Source organism: Phaenicophaeus curvirostris, chromosome 9, assembly GCF_032191515.1.
Source record: "Phaenicophaeus curvirostris isolate KB17595 chromosome 9, BPBGC_Pcur_1.0, whole genome shotgun sequence".
In the NCBI taxonomy this organism is placed as follows: domain Eukaryota; kingdom Metazoa; phylum Chordata; class Aves; order Cuculiformes; family Cuculidae; genus Phaenicophaeus; species Phaenicophaeus curvirostris.
In genome coordinates this window covers 19,959,309-19,983,199 of record NC_091400.1, presented here as the reverse complement: position 1 = coordinate 19,983,199, position 23,891 = coordinate 19,959,309, and the positions used below count along the sequence as shown (strand labels likewise).

At 45.0% G+C, this 23,891-nt stretch overlaps 1 protein-coding gene across 3 annotated transcripts in view; it reads left to right on the top strand.

The window, feature by feature from the left end:
* The window catches only part of NDST2 (N-deacetylase and N-sulfotransferase 2), a 92,520-nt gene that overhangs the window by 32,212 nt on the left and 36,417 nt on the right, over window positions 1-23,891 (top strand). The window contains exon 1 of one of the 3 annotated variants that reach the window (XM_069863679.1): window positions 12,998-13,057. The exons of 1 other annotated variant lie outside the window; for it this stretch is intronic. The gene's annotated coding sequence lies outside the window, so the exon portion shown is untranslated. Of the gene's footprint in view, window positions 1-12,997; window positions 13,058-20,422; window positions 20,532-23,891 lie in introns of those variants that run through there. One more of the 3 variants, XM_069863678.1, reaches the window with a different exon arrangement.

Genomic DNA, 23,891 nt, shown 5'->3' with positions numbered 1-23,891 from the left:
TGGGTGTTCTGGGAATGCAGCACCAAAACAAATTCCTTCATTTTGCCTTATTTGCAAGCTACAGAAGTCACATTTGTTAATCAAAAACTCATCATGCCACCATTTCTGCTTCATTAGAGCACAGCGTTTGCGACTGCAGATCCTTAGCAGCTTTCCCTGCTGTTGGCTTGATCAGTTCAAATGGATAGACTTGCTGTTTGCCAGGATTAGGGTTGTATCAGATTTTATTGACGCTTGCTGTATGTCAGCGTTACACGCCCTTTCCCCTGAATTTGTGTTCTGCATTTTGTACCATGATTCGTGTAATATGGAAGTTGTTTCCATATTGATTGGATTATGTTTTTCTGTTACAAGAGGATGTTTTTATCAGACTCTATGTAAACCTCTGCACGTGACAGATCTTTTCCCCCTCATCGATGCGATGTGCTGTGCTTTACAACCTGCTGTGATCACAGTCTGGTGACTTCTGTCGTTCTCCTGCATGTAAGTGCTGCTGGTTATTTCATTCTCTTCTTACATGGCAGAGTAATTTTCTCTCTTTTATACCATTCTTCATCCCACATGAGCCTCTTGAGCCCCAGATGTTACTGGTCTAAAAATGGGACAGAAATTACCCCTCAACTCGGCAGACCCCAAACACTTCTCACTGCTTGTACAGGCTGCCTCGTGATTCGTCTCACAGGGAGAGCATTCTGGAAGGTGCCAGGTTTGTATCGCAGCACTGTCATTCCCACATCCCTCTGCTCTGAGGGGTACTGGAGTATTGGTGGGCTGTGAGATACAGTTACCCAGGTTCTCCAGCTGTGCTTCCCCACTATTGGGTGCCTTGCTTTCCTGCGTTGCCGTGGCTGTGGAGCTGCCCTGTGCTACAGAGGCTGCTGGGGACTCGGGGAAGGAGGATCTGCTGGCAAAGGCAGTCAAGAGAGAAATCCTGGACAGAGTCCTTTCCCAGTGAGTGGAGGGAGAGTCTGCATTTCTATTTCTATAATATCTTCAGCTGTCAGGAATAACGTGCTGTATGATGGGGAGTTTCCACAGCAAGGAGATGTGTTCCCGTGATCGCAGCAGCTGGGTGTATGGTGCGATTCTATGTATGGAGTCTTTAGTTTGCCGGCACTGCTGCCCCAGCATAGCTGTGAGCACAGATTCTCCTCTTGAGTCCATCTCTTTTGGGCAACTGGGAGCTTTGGTGAGGTCAGGGAGCATCTAGGCCATCAGGACAATGTTACTTGTATTTTCATTTACACGGGACTGGGCACAGGGCTGCCTGGTTTGTGGGAACTTTGTTGTGATGGATTCACTCTCCTTGAATGATTGTGTGGGGTACATCTGGATGAGAGGTTGCAGAGCGGCCCAGCTGCCCGAGCAGCATAATCCAAAGGTCCTTTGTGTGGGCAAGGAGTTGTCGAGAGGGCCCAGCTCCCTCAGCACGTCCTCCTCCAGTGCACTGAGCATTCCAGGCTCCTTGTGCCTGTGTTTCCTGCCAGAGCGAGCCCTCCCTCACCCACAGTGCTCCAGCAAGGGCTAATGAACCTCAGCAGCAAAAGAGAAAATGCAGTTCATGAATCGCTTCACAGACCCACTTCTCCCGCCCAGCCAGCTCTCGGCCTGGGAATGCACTGCCCACACAGTGACCAGAGAGGAATCTGGAGGCATTTGCAAGATAAAGCCATATAAAATGTTCCATTCTCACACCTTCTGCTTGTGTATTTCCAAAACTGTTCACATATTTCCTTTCAGTTCGCATGAATAAGCACATCACTCTGAGACTGAAGAGGGTGAAATGCATTTGCAAATGTGCGAAGCCACATAACTGTAATAAATTGCTTTAATTATGTATGATGTGCTTAGTTTCTGGAGCCTGTTGTGCGTTTTTACCTCCAACAAGTATCCTTTCCTGTTTGCTCGCTGCTGTTTAACAGGCTGGCCATCCTCCCAAAGTACTCTGCATCCAAATTCTCCACTTGACAGATGCTCACCGAGAGCCTTTTTGATCCTCACATGCTCAAGTGTAATCTTGGATCTCTGGTACACAGCGAAAGGCAGAGACTGGGTTTTCTCCCTAGAAATTTGGTGGCTTACCATATTTTTAAGTAGTATGTTTTTGTCGGTTTATGATGTTTTTAGAACGGTAAAAAGTAACGGCTCAAGGCAGAGATGTCTCACTTTGAATACAGTTTCACCCAAGTAGTTAGCAGAGGTGGAGGTCATTTATGCTGTCCTCAGGCTGTCACTGCTCCTGAGCACTTCAGCAGTGCTACTGCATGCTTTTCTGTAGGTGCTGTTTCTCCTGGTAAGTGCCAAGTTCCTTCTGTTTTCCTTTACTGTTTGGGAGGATTGGGAAGGTGTGCTATCAGAGTGCTTTGGCTTCTTTGGTTTTGGATGACAAAAACTCCAGAAGCATAATTATGTTATTTTTACTGCTGTCTAAATAGTAATTCTCACACGCTTTTCTTGTCCACCCTTGCCTGTGTTTGGACTACTGGTCTTTCCAACAGTCTAGAAATGGATGTGCCTTTTCACTCTTTCACCTTTTGTAAGTTAGGTAGTTTGGGAGTTACTATGCTTAGGTTATTCCCTATGAGAAATAGGAGTGAAATAGGAAATCCTAGAAATAGGATTTACAGTGTTCCAAAATGTGAGAAAAGGTCTTGCTTTTGACTTGAAGTTGAAAAAGAGGTGGCAAAGGCTAAAGGGGAGCTTTTCTACTTTCTGTTGGTGTTTTTTGCTACTGCAGCGGGGGGAAATCTGTTCAGTACTGTTGGGATTCAGTGCAGAGAAGAACTGATAATAAATTATCTTTTCTTCTGGAAAGAAATGATTTTTCAGAAGGTTTGGTCTCACATTGGCGATCTACAACAGCACTTCACATCATGGTGTCTTATCTGTGCCTGTCCTACCCATAGTCTTCTCTGAGGAGCCCCAGCTGAGCCAGCTAAAAAGGGCCTGAGTGTCTAGAAATTATCTTTGTGCAGCCCTTCCTGCAGCAGGGACCCCGATTATTCCTCTGCTGAGAGCTGTGTGTGTATGCAAAGGGGAGGTACTTGTTCTTCCCACCTGACACTCTCTCTAGAAGTTGCTGTGTGCTCAGGATACGATGACCCTATTAATGAAGTCATCAATAACAATGATATGATTAAATTGATGCGGGAGAGGGAGCCAGCAGATGAAACAAACAAGTTGTTTTAAGATATATGAGATACGCAATTAGTGCGTGACTCACTTACCGATTAAATGGAAGTGTTGCACAAGAGATTTACTGGTACCCAACATAATAAATTATAGCATATGGCTTTTCATCTAGAAGAAAGGCTCGTGTATGTTTCCAGAGACCAGTAAATAAATCAGTGGCAAAGTAGAACATTTAAGAAATATGAGGTATATATAACTCTATATATTTTTTAATATGCGTACACATGTATGTCCATTTTACTTGGCAGTGGACTAGGATATGGACACCACTGTGGGGAGATAAGCAAGGATTTTAAGGCTGTACAGACCCTTTGGCCAGGACCTGGTGAATGTGTTTTCAGGCATATAGAAAAGGGAGACATGAGTAGGAAGGGACTTGCTTCATGCTGCTGAGGTTTTGAGGGCAGTCCCCTGGAGTACAGAGATAATGGAAGGGAAGCTTTCTGTCAGGGAGCATATGTTTTTGCAATGATTACACTGTATAGATTAGGACTTCTGGGAGAAAGGCAATGGGAAGATGTGCTTGGAACACAGGACCATCTGCCAGTACCTTGGCATAGTCATTTCATTAATGAGGAGCTTACTAGCTTCAGTCCAGCTGAGAGAGGCAAGAAGGAGCAACAGGGATGGAACGCTCTCCTCCAGCCTCCACTGAGACAGGAGAGATGGCTCTGATAACCTGTAAAACCCGAGCTTGTTCAGAAAGCTGTTGTTCTTCTGCTTGGTAAGAAGGTATCAGGTGTCTTGTTGCTGAAAACATGCCTTCCTTAATTTTGTGATGCAATGTGGGCTGTAGGGAAATGTATAACTGAGGGTGGGCTGGGAGGGGCAGAAAGGTGCTCAGAAAAAAGGGAAGAGCAGTGAGTTTTGGTGGGAAGTTGATTTTGTGTAGAATGACTGCCTTTTCTCTTTGGTGAATGCTTGAATGGTGGGTATTTAAGGTTTGTGGTGACAAAGGATGATACCTGGCAGACTGCAGCTTTGGCAGCACTGCAGAGCCAGCCCTGACTGTGCCAGCAGCCTCAGAGCACGCAGTCCAGCCTGTGCCAGAGGCAAAGAATCGAGGGGTGCTCTGTGTGGGCAGAAGATAACCTGCCAGAGGCAAAAGGGCCATGGTGAGAAGCCTGTAAATTCTGTTCCTGAGACTTCACATTCCTAAGTCTGCTGCTGGCAAGGTAAGCGTTCAAGCTTCAACTCAGCTCTTCAGGTTTGCTGCCCTGTAAAGAGGAACAGTAATGCTTAGTGTGCTTTAGGAGAGCTGTGCTGTTATTCTATTGACACCAGATTTAAATGCTGTTGTCTTTAAACTGTTCTGGTTTTCTTGTCGCAGGTGAGTCTGGTGAGGGTGAGTGGCAGAGCCTTTGCCTGGAGCAAGTGGCAGCTGGAAGAACACAGTCGTTTGAGTGCTGGTGTTTGGAAATCGTTTTGTACTATTCAGGCTGGGCTGGTAGTGAAGCTGAAGGGATGGAGTGAAAAAGAAGTTTTTCCCATGAAAAGCCCTGTAATTTGCAGCTGCCTGGCTCCACGGGTGGAGAGATGTGTTTGGGACACAGTGTGAGAGCGGTGCAGCTCACTAGCAGGATGATCTGTTGCTGAAGGCTGGATGAGCCAGTTTCTGTGTGGCTGAGGTAAAATAGACAGCTTCCCTTGATGTTATTGCTAATTTATGTGATAACTCTGATGGAGTGTTGTCTCTGACTTTGTTGTGAATCTGTTGAAATGAATGTGCATTGTCCAAAAATGAGTAGAAAAATACAGCTTAGGAGCGTGAGAGCACCTGAGCAATGAGCCTCAAGGGGTTGGTTAGTCATCCACTATACAAATTCTGTTGAGAAGGGGAGAAGATCAGTGAGATGAAAATCTGTGTTACAGCAGACATAGGAATGGTTGGGTCCTAAAGGCCAGACAAGGTTTTAATGTTATTGAAAAGAACCCATTCCTTTGCTGTGATTCATGTGCAATGCTTAGACAGTTCCGTGCCAAAGAAGTCATGATACTGTACAGCATAGTGTTTATTTGGGTAAATGTATATGCAGAGGCTGGCACAAAAGAAATGTAAATCCTTCTGCTTGTTGAGTTCAGTTAAAGGTCTTCTGATGATTGTGACAAGCTTTAGATCCGATTCTCATGTCGTTGTGTAAATATGGTCTAAAACTCAAACTGAAGCTTCTGCTTTTGCAGAATTCTTTTTTACCTGCCTTAAAAGGGAGCAGAGTTGTTCTAAAGTCTTTAAGATTGTCCAGCAAACTGGGCCCTGCTGTGTTTGATCTATAGGAACAGCACGTGGTAGTGTCCTACGGGGGTAATGCTCAATTGCAATGTCATGTGCTTTTTAAACTGATGGTTCCTGTATTTTCTCTCCGAGTGGTGGAAGAATGTTGCTGGTCCCAGAGGGGCACAGTAGGTCAGGGGTTTAGCTCAGCCTGAGGGTCTGAAAGGCTTTGCACTTAGAAGGACCATAAAGCAACCTCCAGCTGGCTGAATGTCCCTCTTAAAGACACAAGTGTGGTCCCATTCCTAAGTGATGCTCGGGCAAGGCTGTGTGTGCCTGGATCCCTTGGGATGGAGAGGAGTGGGAGGGGGCTTTCACCAATGTTCAGGTGCAGCCAGGAAAGTTAAGTGTTTGCATGAAAACACAGGGAATTTAATCACTGTAATGGGGTACAATGAGACGTGGGAAGGGAAGGAAGGAAGGCAGCAGAGAGCTTTTAATTTGGGTATGAACAGAAATTAAGAGAGGTAGGAATTTTGATTTCATTGCAAGCACGAAAGCTGCCGTAGCTGTTGATGCACATGATGGAACTGTGTAGCTCCGCGTGGTGTTTTCCTTCCTGCGTCAGCACAGAGCTGAGTGCCTGTGTCGGGGGGTGCAGCTTTGCTGTAGTGCCGTTCTGGGTCAGTGCCTCTCAGATGCTTCCACACAGAGCTGTTCAGTTGTACTTCCATGAGCTAGGCTGTACGGATGCTTCTCCCTGATCGTAGTCTGGTGTCCTAGAAAATCTGCAGGCTGTTTTGACTGCTGATCTCAAAGCATGGATGGTGTTCCTTGCACTCAGGCTGCTTGATCTTGTGTACCTTTCTGGATGCCATTCTTCCTGATAGTTCAACCACAGTCAGATTGCTGACTTCTAACGAGCAAATGGAAGGATGTGGCCAAGGCCGTGTACCTGCAGCACTGAAAGAATCGAGACTTCTCTCATACCGTTGTTCTGGCACTGCTCTCTGTGGCCATAAGCTGTAACATTATCTCATGGAAAATAGGGAGAAAGAGAATTCCTGGCTTGTGCAAACCTTTTTTTCCAGTCGTAATGAATAATGGGATCAAGCAGCTGTATCATTCCTGTTGTTTTAAACTGGATTTGTGTGCCAGGTTGCTTCACCTCTGCATCCTGGAAAAGGGATGGGAGGGCAGAGTTAGAGGTGCATTTAAATACTTTTCCAAACAAGCTCATATGGAAGTGGGGAAGCCTGTGGGTGGCTCAGATGTCTGTTTCCACTTGTGGGATGGTTCGTGCTGATGTGAGCATTCAAATAGCAAGCCTGAGTGGGTGGCGATGGGGAAGCCCAAAGAGAAGGAACAAGTCCCTTCAGTGTTTGTGCGTCCTCACCAGCTGGCAGCACCTGCAGCCTTTGCTGGCAGTGCCCAGGGATACAGGCATTGTGGAAAGCAGAGCAGTGAGGAGCTGAGATTGAGGAAACTGTATGGAAAAAGAAAGCAAGCTGTTGTACCTCAGGGGGTGGGAAAGGTTCTCAAGATACTTGTCTGTTTCTGGGTATTGGCTTAGCTGAATCTGAGGCTGAACGTTGGCTAAGCATGTGAAAGGTAACCAAGTAAGGATTATTCATTTCTCCTTTCCCTTCATCCCCCCCGGAAGCGTGAAATTTTTTTATCTGTTTTCTCTGTTTCCATATATGCAAATTTCCTTCCTCTCACTTACTGAAAAAGGCAAAATGCACCTAATTAAACGAGCGTGGATACAGCCAGTCTATAGTAAGTATTGCCCTTTCACAGTTTGGCTTCGAGATACCATCTTTATTCTTTCAGCTTTGGAGTTCATTCAGCTTCATGCATTTGCATCCAAGAAGCCCTGTATCTGTAATGATTATTTGGTTTATTGGATGCAGTATCTCTCTTCTCATTATGGATCTTTTCCATACAGCCAGCTGTGCTGTGGCTACTTTCTTGGGCATCTTGTAAGTTGCTGCCATGAACTTCAAAGTGCACCCAAGGAAAGCTGTTTGAACTGACATAGGAGCAAAACTCCATTGTCTTTATTGCAGTTTGTCTTTACAGTCATACCCAACATTTGGGTTATACTTTTTTATTTGGGTATAGATTCTTTGTTTTATTAATTTTATCCTATGTAAAAAATGAACAATGTTGATTTTAGTTTTAAATAGTTAATTAGGCGCGTCACAACTTGGAATTACTGATTCTTAATATTTGTGAGGTTAGGTGAGGAGCTGTTTATGCTTTGTTTTTTCCCCCCACTGTCATCCAAGATATTGGAGGAATCTCCTCTGCAGTGTAGAGTACGCTCGGCTTTGTGATAAAAGACAGAGATAAAAGCAAGCACAAGGAGCCTGAAGATCAAATATTGTCCAGATCCAATATTGACAGTGATAAATGAAAAATGAGGGAAGGAATTACATGGACTTAAAATCAGCAGGCTTCTGACTTAATTTGCTTTATTTAACTGAGGAGTAAAATGGGAGAGGTGAACGACCCTCATCCTCTCCATGTTCTCTGTGGTAGCTGTCAACTCCACTGTAAATTCGGGGTCACCAGTTGGGCACAGAGCCTTCACACACTTGCTGCTGACATCAAGTTAATTCCTGTGGGGTTTGGGCTCCGATGTGTTTTCAGGCTGTCTGTGAACCTGACACATGATTGCCTTTCATTAATCTAGTTATTTATTTGCTGTTTTTGTAAAATGCCATTTTTCTTACGATAAGGATGGCCTCACAACTGGTACAGGGGAGATAAGGCCTTGCTTTGTCTGCGTGAGCTGTGGTTAATTAGGATCAGGGTAAGACTGGTACTGTCTTGGTGTCTTCAGTGCTTTTGGGCCCTCTTCATTTTGAGTGCTCTGGGGAGGAATAGCCTAAACAAGCCATGAGCAGGATTGTTTAAATGATCTGACTGGGGTGAAAGGTTTAAATAGAAGAACTCTGCTGCTTCAGCCCAGTAATGCAGAGAATGCTCAATGCTATCTACTTAATTACAGTGTTGCTGCCAGGAGGCGGAGGCTCTGGTGCAGGATGGGAATGAACAGTCTTTTAAGATTTATCTAATGCATAAATCATAATTCTTCCTTTTTCAGGACCACTCTTTGCTCATTGAGGAACAGTCAGAAACAAAAGTGGGTAAGAAAGAGGGAACTGTAGCAGTGGAAGTTCATCATCTGAGAAAGCTGTTTCCTTCCTACTTGTGTGATGGGAGCAGAAACCAAAAAAGAACAAGGAGAGATGTTTCCTTAATATTTCAGTTGTAGTCATTCCCCTCTTTTTACAGATCTCTTCTCACGATGGCATGGCTACAGCTACCAGGCTGCAGCACTAGGAAAAACATTGTTACTGATAGTTTTTTCCCTGGTGGCCTTGATTGCAATTGGTTTGCGTTTTTGCGTGTTGGGAGACATAGAGCGAGCTGATACCGAAAGAGAAAAGGGCAGAGGCAGATAACGTTACATTTTAACACTTCACTGCTTGCAGTGGCCTTTCTGAAAACAGAACTGCTGGAGCAGTCAGGGTCATGTATGTTTCAGAGCAGCAGAGGACAAGCAAATATGTCGTGCTGGTGGCAGACATCTGGGCACATCCCCTCTGTGCCATGAACAGGCTTATAGGGAGGAATCCTTCCCTCTGTTGTGTGCAGACAAGGTAATGCCACGTACAGACACGGAAGATCTGAAGTGTAGTGTATTGCCTGAATGATATGAACCATGCTAAGCCATTTGCCTTCTGTTATCGAACTGATGATTCTTCTTCCTCACATGGCTCTGCCTTGTTTTGCTGCTGTGAAAGCTTCTCTGGTGGATTGCATTGAGGCAGCCCGTCATACTAGGGGGACCTCTTTTAGAAATCTAAAATGAGACTACTTGCTCTTAACAGAAATATGAATTCACTTAAGAGCTTCACTGGGTCTCATAAACCATTTCCCTTCTCAAGGCAATTCTGCTGGGTGCACATGAATGAGCCATAAAAGAGCTATATGTGTTAAAGCAATCTGTTTTGATGGCAGATGTCCTTCATTAACTATTTCAATTATAATCTTGCTGCCTAGTTCGCATTTCTTTCACTTCCTTGGAAATCCTGCAGGGAATGCGATTCTGCCACAGTACTTCTTTCTGGAGCATTTGCAGTTTTGGACGGTGATTTTTTGATCTTCCTTCCTTGGTTCAACTCTTTCCCACAGAGCTCTGTGACTTTTCTCTCCCTGTCTCCTCGATACGTTTGCCCCTTTTCCTTGTTTGATCGCCACAGTCCATCCACCCTTCCTCCCTGTCGCTACTGAAAGTCACCCCGTCTTTGCTCTGTGCTGTCTTTGTAGAGCTTGGAACTGTAAAGCTCCAGAGCACCTTTAGTGGAGTTACAAAGGATTTGTTATCTAGGACGAAATGTAAACCTCTGCCTGTAGCTTTATTCTCTATTTATTCTTTTACAGAAATCAAGCAAGGCTTCTTGCTCTCTGTCCGTATCCCTGTAAATCATTTCATATTTTGACTGTATTCAACTACCTTCTATGTTTTTTCAGTGTACACTTTATCATTATGTTTTTCCACTGTGTTTCTGATCTAGGCTTTTACAATTATTGTTTGAGCCACGTGCTGCCGTGTTCCTTTGGTGTAATACTGCAGAGACGCATAGAGCAGAGCTGCTGGCTGTCTGGTGTGACCTGGAGAGTTTGCCCAGGCTGAGGATAAGATCTTCATGGGAAAGTAGTTCTGCTTGGTCAGGTTCCTGCATGAATACTGTTCTAAGTGGACCCTGTTATATCTGATTAGTGTAAATATTAAGGGTTTTATGCTTATAAAAAACAAGCACCCTTCTCATTTTCCTGAAAGCTGTTTCATCTCGTAATGGTGGAGGAGACCACACACATGTTCTCATGTGTGTTGTGGGCATTCCAGACAGCAGCTGTTATGCACAGGTTTGGCCTTTTTTCCAGAGTAAAAAGTAAAGTGAAACTTACAGTGTGGCTGGTGTTTAAAGAAACAAACCTGCCAGGAATACAAATGTCATTGATTGTGGGAGTCTCTGTATGGCACATACATGCCTGGACCAACAGGAGCTCTTGTAGGAGCCTGTGTGGAACACAAGCTCCTGAGCGTCATGGGTGGTGAATGTGAAACTAAACTCAGAGCTGAGAAGAGAGCTGGTGCTCCTGGAGTTAGTGGCATCTTTCCACGATCCCTTAATGGTGCACCAGATAGAGATTTGTTCCATTGGTAACTGCTTTGATGTCTGGAGATGGGATGTGGTGGTGCCTTAGGCATTTGGGGGTGTTCGGTAGTGGTTGACCATGGTGATAACGTGCGCTTTGGGCAGAGGGCTTTGCCGATCGGCGACAGCATAGGCAGATGAGTGTGTATGGAGGAGGGAAATTGGAAACCATTGGGCAAGGGCTCTGCCACCTCCCTTGGCTCTCTGAGGAAATCACAGCATTTCCATCCCTTTAGCGTTGCTTCAAACCACTCTTTTAGTTTAAGGTCCTTTAAAACAAATCTTGACGTGAAATGATAATTGGCTGATTCCAGTCATATTCTACTGATGGAAAAATCTATGCTTGATAATATTACTCTCTTCTTTGTGTTTCATTGCTGGCTGCTTACAAATTACTATGTTCAGTTCCAATTCCTTGTTAGTCTGTTCAGCTGGGGCTAAGTTCTGCCTACCCTCTTATCCTGCTCTGTTGTGTTTCTGCTTCTTTTGGTTATGAAGTGCCTTAGTGGAAAACCATGAGACTGCAAAGAGCAGAAGTACCCCATCGATGCAGCTGTTTCTGAGCTTGTGTAAGCAAGATACATTTTTAAAAGTTGAAGAAAAAACTATTTGTAATTCATTTTGCGCCTTGAGTGTCTTCCCCGCGGTTGCAATGGTCGATCCTTTGGGTTTTTTTTCAAGCCTGCTCTATTCTGGAAAGTAACCTCAACTAGATGAGAGTGATGCTCTACCTTGGTAAGACTTGGAATCAGAACACGCAAGGTGTTCTGCAGTGAAACACCAGTGGACGGCCAGCCCCTATGGGACACTTGGATTCAGTGCCATTCAGTGGATGTTGGTGTGTCTGCTTGTGCGGGTCTTGACAAACGCCGTGAGGGTAGCAGACATGGAAGAGTCTTATCTGTTGCCATTGTATACATTCTACTAATAATTAACCTCCTAATTCGATTGTTTTTCTCAGTGAGTTTCTCTGGATTGTGAAAGTTCTGTGAAAAAAACTTCTCTTTAGTTGTCTGTTCTTTTACATTAACGTCAAACATTCCCCCTTCTGTAGTTCAGTTGTTTTGCTGTGGCATCTAGCTATTTTGATGCTTTCCCAAGTGTGTTGATATTTGTGGAGGCCAGGTGCACAGGGCTTGTTGTTCTGCCTTGCCAAGCTGTTTAGGGGAGAAATATAAGAATTATGGATCAAAATAAAAAGAAAAGTTGTGTGCTGAGGAAGCCTTGGTGCTTCTTTCTAAGCTACTCTTTATCTGACCATGAAAAAGGAAAACAGAAGATTGTGCTCTTGTTGTAAACTAGCGAGGAAGGCAGGGAGCTGGTTGCGCTCAGTTTTATTTACAGGCATCGCAACTGTAGTTCTTATTTGTTTACTAATGGGCTGTAGAGGCATTAGAGATAATTGGAAACTCAAAGGTCAGATTTTTTGCTGAATCAAGGTCTGTGTGAGCTGGAAAGCTGCAGGAGAGCATTTGTGTGTCTGAGACGCCACTGGTGAGGAAGAGCTGCTTGTAGAGGCTGTCCAGCAGGTACAGTAAAATCATCCTTTTAGCCCAAATCCTGCTCTAATCCATGCCTTCCCGCAGGGCGCTGGTGATTCTGCTGGGATGCTCTCACTGGCAGGCTGCTCTGTCTGTGTCTGTCCCTGTGTGGGCACACAGAGGTTTCCTGAGCTTCGGTGAGCTTCGCTAAGTGCTTTTACCTGTGTGATTGCTGTCCAGGTAGAGGGGTGAAGGAACGGTGTGTAGCTCAGTCCCTCGGCAGTTTGTTTTTGTTTTGCAGCGTACCTAATTATCCTGGCTCTTTTAAAAGTGTTGGCAAGGTACTGTGCAGACTTTGTCACACCACTAGAGCTTTACTGAGCTGATTTAGCTGTGGCCAAAACTGAGGAAGGTAGCGTGTTAGTGTTAGCTTTGTTGGCTGTTCAAAAGCAGTGTTATTAATGAACAGATGTGAGAAACCCCGTTAGGACTGTGCTGGTGCATCCAGTTCTCTCAGCTTGTGCTGCATTTGCTACTTCTGTGAACTTTTTCTTTGTGATTTGCCTCTAAATCCAGGTTCCTGGTTTGTTGGTTGGGTTTTCTTCCCCTCCACTCTTGTCATTTCTCACTCTTGCACAACAGAGCCTGCTGCAGTGCAACCCTACGTCGTTGTCTGGTCAGTGCCAGCAAGGCTGTTGTCAAGGCCTCACTCCATCCTCATGCCACGGCTCGTGTTCGGTAATCATTGTCTTGGCGAGGGAGAGTGAAGGTGCTCCTGCTCTGTAAATGTTTATGGACACTGATGGAGGGTAGTATGAGGGAAGAGGGAGAGATGCACTGTTTAAAGTCTTGTTTCATTTTCATTTGTTTTAAAACAGAACGTTGTTCCTGCAAGAAACAGCGGATGAGTATGTTCTTTTACCACATGGTGATCAGAGGTAAGTGCCGAATCCTTTGCATTTTTATGGGCTGATATCTTCAGACTGGGTAAGCGGAAGAGCTCACTTATGTCCTTCTGAGTGATCTCATGTCAAAATAAGGAATCTGGGAGGAGGAAGGGGCAGAGGCTAGATTTGTGTGCTGCAGTGTGAAGTTGCACTGCACTTCTCCTTCTTTCCCCGGGAATGATTTGTAGAGAAAACAATTCCATGTGTTTTGCCTTCAGTTGCCCAGTTGTCAGCATGGAGTGGCAGAAGAGTTAATTTGGATCAGAAAGGAATTTCTGATGCAGTTCATGAGTGAAGTAGTACTGGCTGGTTGCTTATAGCTAAATATTTCTTTATTTAAATGGGGTTACTGCTTCCATACCTTGTGGGCAAAATTTGGGGCAGTATTGTTCAGTATCCATTAACTGTGCCTTTGAAAAAGAATGGGAAGGATGTGGGCTATAAAGCCTTTTAAAGTCTCAGATTTTACATTTCATGGAATCTCTGACCCGTGCATAACAGCTATAAGATCCCTCTGGGAACAACAACATTTACATTGCTCCCAGCGTACTGGAACTGCATTCATGACTTATACCCACAGGAAATATCATAAATGTAATTAAAAAATAGAAATACCAGGTTGGTCTTAATTCTGTGGTGATGGAAAGGAGACCTATTTTTCTTCCCCCCCCTTCTGTCTGTATGAACAGTGAGGGAAAGTAACTCTTCTGGATTTTATTAGGACATATGTTTGAATACTGCACTAATGTAGCAAAGAAGCACTAGTCCTGTTGAGGTGCCTGATGCAAAACTTGCAGAGAATCAGGCTTCTTTGACATTTATGGCTTTCAGGTGCTGCAATACTTGCAAAAAGGCCAATCCTGTCTTAAGAGTGGGAGTTCCTACAGTCAGTTCAGTAGGAGTATGATGTGATCAAATCTTGTCTCCGTTGAAAGGTTCCTGGATCCTTTGCTTGGAGAGAGCAGAGATTGGTTGGGTTTGTGTGCGTGCTGGGCAAGTATGGTTGAAACACTTCTTCATGCCTGAAGGGCGTTCTCAGTTATACAGATATCTCTGATTGCTTTCTGTGAGAAGACCATTATGACTTCAGCTGTGCAGAAAATCAAATGGCAAAATAGGAGGGATGGAGTGGTGCATTCCTTATTAAAGTAGGCTTGATACAAAGGATATTGTGTACTTCAATGCTGAGTTCCAGTGTACAGAACTGGAGTGGTGAGGGAAGGTGAAAGTGCTGAAATGAAGACTGCAGCTCTTTGAGCCCTGCACATGCTACAGCTATGAACTTCCTCTGTCAACCAGTAGCTGAACTTTAACCCTGATTTTCCTTGGAAGCCACAGACAAGTTTGGTACTGTTGCCCAAATGAAAGTTTTTTTCCAGGTTTGTCTCTGTGCAGCTCTCACTCTGTTTTGGCAGCTGCTTCCTAGCTTTGCTTGCAGTGTTGCAATTCGCTTTCTCCTTCTCAACCTGAACCCAGAGTTTCCTGGAGACGCAGAGAGGAGGGTCCTCAGGCATCGGTCACGTAAAAGGATTTTGGAGGATTGGGAAAGAAGTAGGACCTGTGTTGTTGGTATGCCTCTCTTTTCACAGTTCATTCTTCAATGGGATTCAAGTAGTAAATCTTGTCTCTTGCAAGCTTTTTACTGTCAGTCTTGCGGGTGCTGTTTGCAGAGACTACTGAAGGAGCAAAAATGACGTCGAACACATGAAAAAGAGGTTTGTTCTTGCAATACGTTGTTGTGAGGAGCAGGGTGGTAACAGAAACCAGGGCTACTTTTGCAAGCTTGAGTGGAAACAGAATAAATTAAACCAACATTTGTGATAAAGTAGAGTGAGTGCAATGATCATATTGGCATTGTCTGGCTTGAATAGTTGTGTAATGCAGAGAGATTTGGTGTATCATTCACATGAGAAATTGATAGATATTAGTAATAAGTGAGAGTGAAAATATTAATGGAATGGTTCATATATTCTATTAACGCTGATAATATGACATCGTAACTAGAACAGCAAAGGGGAAAGAATGTCTAATTTCAGGTACAGCCTCTGTAAATTGCCACTACACCTTTGAGTTCACTGACACTAAGACTCGGAAATGGTGAAAGGCCCAAAAATGTAGTCAGTATAGCAGATAAGAGGGGATCGTGCAGTTGAACATACAGCGAGGTAGGTCCTGTAGAACCCATTTCACTGTGCATCCAAGCAGAGTTATTTGAAACTGTATTCCGAGGTGGACTTTGGGCTGGCCTTGTGCTGACCCATGATTAGTTCGTCTTTATCAATACTTACTGATTGGTTAATAATGTGTTTATGTTAGCTGCCATGAGATGCTTGTGCCAATAATATCCCACAGTTAAATTACAGAAGAAGTAAGACAGCAAGCCACAAAATGCCAGCAGCTTACTTTACAAGAGACTTCTATTTTCCTAAAAGCCTTTATTTTCCTGTGAGATACCTCTGGTCCATTCAGTCATAGCTGAAGTAGAGGGACAAATAACTCCTTTTTTTCATTGTATTTCTTTCCAGAAAGCTGCCTGGAGGAGAAGGAGCTGGGGGTGTTGGTTGACAGCCGACTGAACATGAGCCAGCAGTGTGCCCAGGTGGCCAAGAAGGCCAATGGCATCTTGGCTTGTATCAGAAACGGCGTGACCAGCAGGTCCAGGGAGGTTATTCTCCCTCTGTACTCGGCACTGGTGAGACCGCTCCTCGAATACTGTGTTCAATTCTGGGCCCCTCACCACAAGAAGGATGTTGAGGCTCTGGAACGAGTCCAGAGAAGAGCAACAAAGCTGGTGAAGGGGCTGGAGAACAGGCCTTATGAGGAATGGCTGAGAGAGCTGGGGTTGTTTATCCTGGAGAAGAGGAGGCTGAGGGGAGACCTCATTGCTCTCTACAACTACCTGAAAGGAGGTTGTAGAGAGGAGGGAGCTGGCCTCTTCTCCCAGGTGACGGGGGACAGGACAAGAGGGAATGGCCTCAAACTCCGCCAGGGTAGGTTCAGGCCAGACATCAGAAAAGCATTTTTCACAGAAAGGGTCATTGGGCACTGGCAGAGGCTGCCCAGGGAGGTGGTTGAGTCACCATCCCTGGAGGTGTTTAAAAGACGAGTGGATGAGGCGCTGAGGGCCATGGTTTAGTGTTTGATAGGAGTGGTTGGACTCGATGATCCTGGGGGTCTTTTCCAACCTAGTGACTCTGTGAATTTGTTCTGGTCCCTAACTGTGTCTCTTCCTACTTTGTCAGTTGTTTCCAATAAGTACTTGTCTGCCAGGTGTTTCTTTGCAATCACCAGTTTCTCATTCCCTTGGCTGGGGCAAGCGGTGGTAACCAGTTCCTCTGAAACCTGTGGAGTTGATGTCATCGTATCAGTAAGGTCCTGTCATTGAAACATCTCCAGAAGTATGCTGGTTTACTTAGGTGGTGTGTCTTCATGACATCATGCCACGTTTATGCAGCAGAGATAAATTCTAGTGCTTGGGCAGGATACGGTCTTAAAGATTTTAATTAGTTTATTGAAGTGAAGTTCAAGGGAACTGGCAAGTTAGTGGTGGACTTTTGCCAGATACTACTTACATCATTTTTAACATTGGCTGTTGCTGAAGATGAGTCTGAGTGTAAAACATGAATACAAAAATGAAATAACTGTCTCAAAAAAGGCATTATTAAGTGTAAAGACTATGCAAGGCTAGCAACCTGCATAGCAACACCTACTAACCTCATTATTCTCTCCTCCATATGAGCTTGCCTTATCCCCAAGTGGGCTTTGGAGATCTTCTCCAAGATGAGAAATGTGAGCACAGCTGAACAGAGACCAGAAATTAATTACAAAGTAGAAGGGCACTGCTTGGGGTGCTCTGGTGGGGGCACGCTCCTCACTTCGGAATGCATCATCCTTTTGTCAGCTGAATGGCTTAGGTCTGGGCTTTTCACGCTTCTTACCGTGCATTTTAAATGCATATAATCTTATGGTTGAGGAATATTGCATTCAGTACGTAAGAGCTTTTTTGCCTTTAACATGGGAGAGGAGAAGTAACACCTTAGTATTAAGTTTTCTGCTATAAACGTAAACACATATTCTTCCTTTCTTTCCCTGCCCATGGCAGGGTGGTTGGAACAGAGGGATTAGAACTGGGGGATTGGAATCTAAGTTCCCTTCCAACCCAAGCCATTGGATGATTCATATGCCTGTACATTACGAAACTCCATTAGTCCCTCAGATTGTATTTCTGTATCCGGCCTTAGAGATGCTGGTCCATTACTGGGCTAAGGTCCTCTCCAGACTGCCAAGATCTTTCTGAAGGCCATGCTTAAAGGCCTGGAAATCAACTTAGGCTCTGATTATGGACAACTTGGAGGGCTTCCCAGAAAGGACCTGTCCAGCCGCGAGGTACAAGAGATGAATATTGTTTCCATTGATTTTTAAACCTTTTCCTGCAAGGACGATGCTCCAGCCTCTTGCCAGGGAGCTGAGAGTGACCCCAGCACTGGCAGCGCCCTCTCCAGTGGGGCATGGTCCCACATGGCTGAGCACAGCAGACAGAGCTGGGTGCTGGTAACAGCATCTACTCTCCCAGGGCCTGTCGACAGTCGCAAGCAAGGTGGAATGATGAGCCTCCAGTAAACCTGAACCTCTCTAAAACACCAGAGACTGGAGAGAAATATGTTAAGTGTATGGTGAAAGCTCATCATGAAAATCTTGTTGATTCGAAAAATCAGTCCTTTGTTGTGTGGAGTCAGGGTTTTCTGCTGTCTTTGTGAATAGTGGGGTATTGAGAGATTTCCGACATCTGCTTTTTGCATACTGCAGCTTGAATGGGAAGAGTTGGTGTGGAAGCTAAAAGTCTAAGTGGTTTTAGATTAAGTATAAAAGAAATTTTGTTAATATCATCCATATGCAGTTTTCAAAGGGGCTTCTAAACTTACAGTGCTGCACTAAGCATGACATGTGTGGGAGAAGATTTGTTTAAACAAGAGGAAGAATAGAGACTTGTCTCTGTTAGATGTGGGAGCAGTGTTTTTCAAAGTTACTCAGCATCCATTTAGCTCTTATTGACTGGAGAGCAGCACTCGTTTCGTGCATGTAATCCTTATTCCTCAGCACCTTGTCGTTTATTCACCGCTTAGTAATAAATATCTTAGTGTCTGTGTACTTTTCTGAAATACTTCAGTGCTTTTTCAGTTTTCATGTTGAACAGATCAATAAATAATTTGCTATATTTTTGTAATATATCTTCTAGGATTAAACAACACCGAGCAAATCACTGTGCCGTTACAGGACAGAAAGAATATGTAATAGCATCCCCATTATGAGTTAGTTTTATTGTTCACTCAAAAGGAAAATCATCTACTTATAATAAACAATTTAAACCGCTTTCTACCTGAGCTTCCCGGCATTGTTCCTGTCCTGTCAGAGCAGCACAACAGTAGTTAATACCTTTGAGACAGCCCCTCCTACAGTTCCCTGGTCAATTGAACTGCAAGACATGCAGCAAAAGCAGGTTAAGTCATAGCAGGCAATCCCAAGAGCCTGATCATTGACCCTTACTTTTGATTTTAGTTTTTAGCTTGTTATTGTCAGGCTGAAATTCTCAGGGGGTGCTTTGTTTGCTTTATAACAGAGATAGCACCTGGATCACTGATTCCAGGCTTCTTTCCAAGTGCTCTCTAATACCCCATAACATTCCATTGCATTAAGTTTTCACTGTCATATTACAGAAGTGTTTGCTGTGCACTGTCAGCTCCCGTTAAAATAACTCTTCTGGAGATGTGTGCTAGTGTGTCATCCTGTCTGGAAACCCTCTTCTCCCAAACCCCGACTGGGAAAGATGCAACTTGGAGCATACACAGGGCTTTGCATCTTCAAAGGTAGCAGAGTCTGCTGCTGTCGTCAGGGGTACCTCCTTCCCTGCCTGACTCTCTGCTCCTGTAGGACACTCTTTCCTATGACATTTTGAAGTAGATTGCCCCTCTTGTGCTGGTCTTTTAGGGCTATAAAGAGAACTTGGCTCCCACCTCACAAGTGTGACCAGGCACACTGCGATAGGAACAGAACATGATCTCAGATGTATGTATTTGTTCTTTTAACATGTTAATGTTTATTAGTGGTGCACAAGCAGGTGTTTTTTCTGTCTCCACAGATATATTCCAGTCTCCAGATTCTGGTAATGGTGTCTGAGTACGTTAAGCATGTGCTGTTGGGTTGGTTTGCTTCTCCCCCACCCTGTAATGAGATCAGTTCGCTGAGTGAAACTGCAAGCCAGATTAGGGCAGGAGAAGCAATTTACTGCTGCTGAATACATATGCTGAGTGTAGTTTCCCTCATCTTGTCAGCTTGTCAGTCTGGAGGCATCCATAAACCTGTGACAACTCCAGGAGCCGAACTCCAGCAGCAAGCTGTCACGGTGCCAGGCGCTGCTGTCTGTGGGCTTCCTTCCCCTCCCTTCCCGTCTCTCCCCTTGCCCCCTCCCTCCGCTTGCCTGCCTCTCTCTTCTCCCTCTCCCTCCTCTTCCCCTTCGCTCCCCGCCTCCCTCCACCTTACTGATATGGGTTTAGGTGCTGCTGTTCTCTGTGACGTGGTCTTTTTGGTTTCCTGCTTGATCCTCTGAACAAAAGGAGAAGGGACTGCCTGCAGAGCAGCAGCTGCCTTGCAGCCTGGGGAGAGAAGGAGAGGAGAGTGGGACGCTCTGCATCCTGGTCCGCCTGCGCAGCACTGAGCCTGTTCCATCACTCCACTGGAGATGCCTTTGAGCTGCTGCCAGATCCCATTGTCTATGTCCAAATGGAGCTCAGCACCCTGCTGCGATGCGATGCACAGCGTGTGAGAGGAGGAAGGGATGGAGCTGCATCACCACCCTGAAGGAGCATGGCAAGTCTGCTGTGTGCCACGACAGTCTGAGTGCTGGAACACGCTGCTCTGCCTTTCTCTGCCCACCATCTTCCTCACTTCTCTCTTATTGTTCTGGGATTTCAGGCAGGGACACGGAAGCTTTTCACAGAGAAGCTGCAAGGCACCATAGTTTCTGGGGAGGAGAGGGCTGTGCTTTCAGGAGGTATCTGGGACTTTGCCCACAACCCACCTGTAGCTGCAGTGTGATGTACCAGCTAGTGGTCAGTGGTGCTTTCACACAGCAGTGATGTGCTTTCCTTTAGCATGAATTTCTTTACTTTTTTCCATTTGTCTGTACTTAACATTCCAGCATCCTATAGTTCACAAAATGATCTGAGAGATTTTAGCAACACTGAGTGAAGGGAAGGTGGCCACTGCTGCTAACAATGGTTCAGCCATCTGCCAGCTGCGCTGCCCAGCTGCCCCTCTCCAGAAGGGCCAGGTCACTCAGTATGTGATTTTTCGGAAGGGCAGCTCTCAGGATTGCTTTCTTCCCTGTGGCTCCATGTCTTTCCTTGAGCTGCTGGCTGTCAGACCCGTTTTGACTGAGTAACTTAACTTGAGGATTTGGCGTTTCAAGGTAGGAATTTGGACCTTTGTGCTTATCTTTGCTATTCCTTATCTAATTGTTTCCTAGGTTGTTACAAGAAAACATTTATTTCTTTCATGCTTTTTTATTTGACTGCTTCTTAGCCAGTCATAATCTGCAAGGATGATACTTTGAGAGGAGGGTGGAGGAGCTGCTCTTCAGTGCCTGTCTTAGGTAGTGCGTTAGGTTGAGTTGGTAGGGCTTGCACCTCACTCTGATATGCCTGCTATGTTGCTTGTTATGCTCTTTGTTAGTTCCTTCTCATCCTCCTCCTTCCTCTGCTCTCCTTATCCCTCCCTGATAGGATGTCTCTGCATCTCACCTTGTTGCTGGGTTAAATTCAGGTTCTGCGATGCACTGTAGGAGGGTAAAATCTGCCTTGTGAGGAGCTGGTAGCTCACGAATGCTCTGGAATAGCAGAAGGAGGCAGGTTATAAGTGCACGCCTTCGCTCAGGCTGCTGCTCATGCTGCTCTATAAATAGATACCCCTTTGACCTGTCGTAGTCATTTTATGTCCTGGACACCTGCCTGGAAGATAAGCGGATATCAGCAATATCGGTAGCTGATGAAATAATTGCAAAGATTAAAGCCATCACAGAGGGAACATTTAAAAAACTAGGTGATGTTTTGTGTGTTCCTTGAGGACTGATGCAACCACATTGTCTAGTGGTTTGTCACAGCAATCTTAAATTCTCATTTGCATCTCAAGAGCAGAGCTGTTTGGGCAAAGTTAATATTTAGTACTCTGAAAGCTTAGAAGTGGAAATTTTTATAGACATTCCTTTTCCTTTCACCACAAACCAGTAAAAGAAGACCCTTTGGTTAACAGTGTGTTTGATTTCCATTTTTTAGTTCATTGGGAAATAAGAGTCACTTGGAACACTGAGGGTTTTTTGGTCATTAGGATATTTCCTGATCCTTGAGCTGAGATACAGCTGCTGTTCTCCTGGTCAGGGCACAGAAGACAGAATTTGGTACTTTAAAAGTGTTCTTTTGTTAACCAGTCAAGTTCATGCTGGTAGTACTGGTGCTTCTGCAGCATGGCCAAACACTGCAGATGTAGGAAGCAAGAGCTTGGCCTGGAGCACAGGCCAGAAAATTCTCACTTTGTCTCTTGAGGGTCTGAATGTTCTCCTCTTCCTGTAACAGATGTGGTCAGATGGTTCATCTGCTGTGTAGATGTAGCTCCTGCTGTTCGAAACCTTCCCTCTGCAACTCAACTGTGTGGAAGAGGAGGCACCATTTTCCATTCCCATCTCTGCCCTCCTTCTTAACTCCCTAGCTCAGGCTCACAAAGGCGGAGGCAGGGTGGTGGTCCCTGATCAAGTGATGTCAGATGTTTCAGGTTAGCTCAAATCACAGTGAATTTCTTTCCATGTTGTATTGTGATCTGGCCTTTCCGTAGGCCCTTCAATCCAAGAATCCCAAAGAGATAATGAAAAGATATATATTGACAGGAGTGTTCAACCACACAGAGCTGAAGTAACCTGGCTAAGGCAACCTGCTGGTAACTCCAGGGATCTGGAGTCTTTCCTCACTGCTGGAATGGTTGGGCAGCTCCTTCTGTGGCGTTTTTGCTTCAGTGATTCGAAAGGAATCACTAACAAAGTACCAATGGTCTTTCAGTAAAAGCGTTCTCCATTGTTTTATCTATCCAGAAAGGATGGATCAAGTCTTACAATAAAGTAGTACAAAATTTGTTAACCCCACTCTGCAGTCCTTCATCCTGAAGCAACCACTTTACGTGCTCAGTGAAATGTTCCAGCGTGTCAGGGGCGTTGTGTGAGTGGATGCAGCCACTGGCCCAAAGCGACAGTCAAGGTCTGGCTGCTGGAGCTCCCATTCAGGCTGGTGGTGCCACCTCTGTGTGTGTAAATATGTCTCCATTGTCATAGCTCATTCCACATGCCTGGACCCTGCTGAAGATCTCCTCTAGCAGCATGAGGTGCCACCTGCAGCACAGAACTGGCCTGGAGCAGATACCCGAGTCATTACCTCTGTGCGACGTGCCTGCATTCTGAGGCTTCTGATGAAGGCACCTAGTGCAGGGAAAGCTCTTGTTGTTTAAATGCTGGGAACCTCGCTTTAGGCTCTGAAACACGCTGAAGAACATGATGATTCCAATAAGCTCATTTCAAGGGAGACAGGCAGTAGTGCTCATTTGTGAAAAATGTGGCTGGGTTGCTGGAAAATAGGAGGGGGGAGAGGCTGAGAAGGGAAGTCTGCAAACGGAGCCTGCTTACAGCCATTAGGATGAGCCCAGGCATGAAGCGAAAGGAAAACTCAGAACTCGTCATTATCTAATACTCCCTGAAGGCAAAAACAAACTATAGAACCAGCAACCCTAGTACATGGGCAGGGAAGAGCAAGCACACTTTGCTCTCAGAAGACGCCTGGTGCTGGGGTCTTTCACTGTGAATTTGAAGCCACCTCTAATGCAAAATATTCCTCGAAGGGTTTTGGGGTTTTTTTTTGTTGCTGACCATTTCAAAAGCTGCTTTCAGTCCAATGTGATGCCTTCTTCTGAAATAAAGGTTGTAGGGTTAGGTACAGTACAAAAAAGGAAGCATAAGCTTGCTTTTTCATACCCATGTGTGTGTGCTCCATTCTGGAGCTGAAAGAGGCCAAATGGCGAAGTTCACCCCTCTTTGCTTTCCTCTGTTATAGCTGCTCAGCCTCTCTGTGGTGCTTGGCGGCCACTCCATATTGTGTGCTCCATCTCAGAGTAAGTAATTGTTTTTATACTGAAAATTCAAGTGCAGAATACATTTGTGTAAAGGCCAAATGTGTTTCTGGGGGTCAGGAATGCAGGGGAGCACATAACACAGACATTCAGTGTCTCCCACTGGTATGTGTATAGTTATTCTGGTTTGGATTTGTATAAGGAATGGGGAACAGGAGTTAAGGTGTCTCTCCAGGTAGCGAGGGGTAGGATCCGTGGTGGTGGTTCACCCTGCATGCATTATATTGGTTAAGGTACGTTAGTCTCTTCAGGATAATGAGGGAAAGTGGGGCTCTGTAGAAAGGTAGAGGACTAAAATACCTATTCTAACTTGCATTCTTAACATTTGCAGAGTCCAAGGTGATTCTTCATATAAGCTGTTTGACCTAAACCAAATTCACTCTTCCCCCTTCCCAGTAAATTAAATGTCATTGCCAGTAGTTTAACCTCTGAGGTGGCCCTTGCTGGTTGAACGTGGTTCCCCAATCTCACACAAAAAACAGTAATGAAGGAAAAGAAAAGCTATGAAAGTCTGACAAATGCCATGGAGGGGAAGGGAATATTCACGCCTTCCATGGCACGTTGTCTATGCTGTTGGCAAAGCAAGCTGTGTTATGCTCCTTCTGCC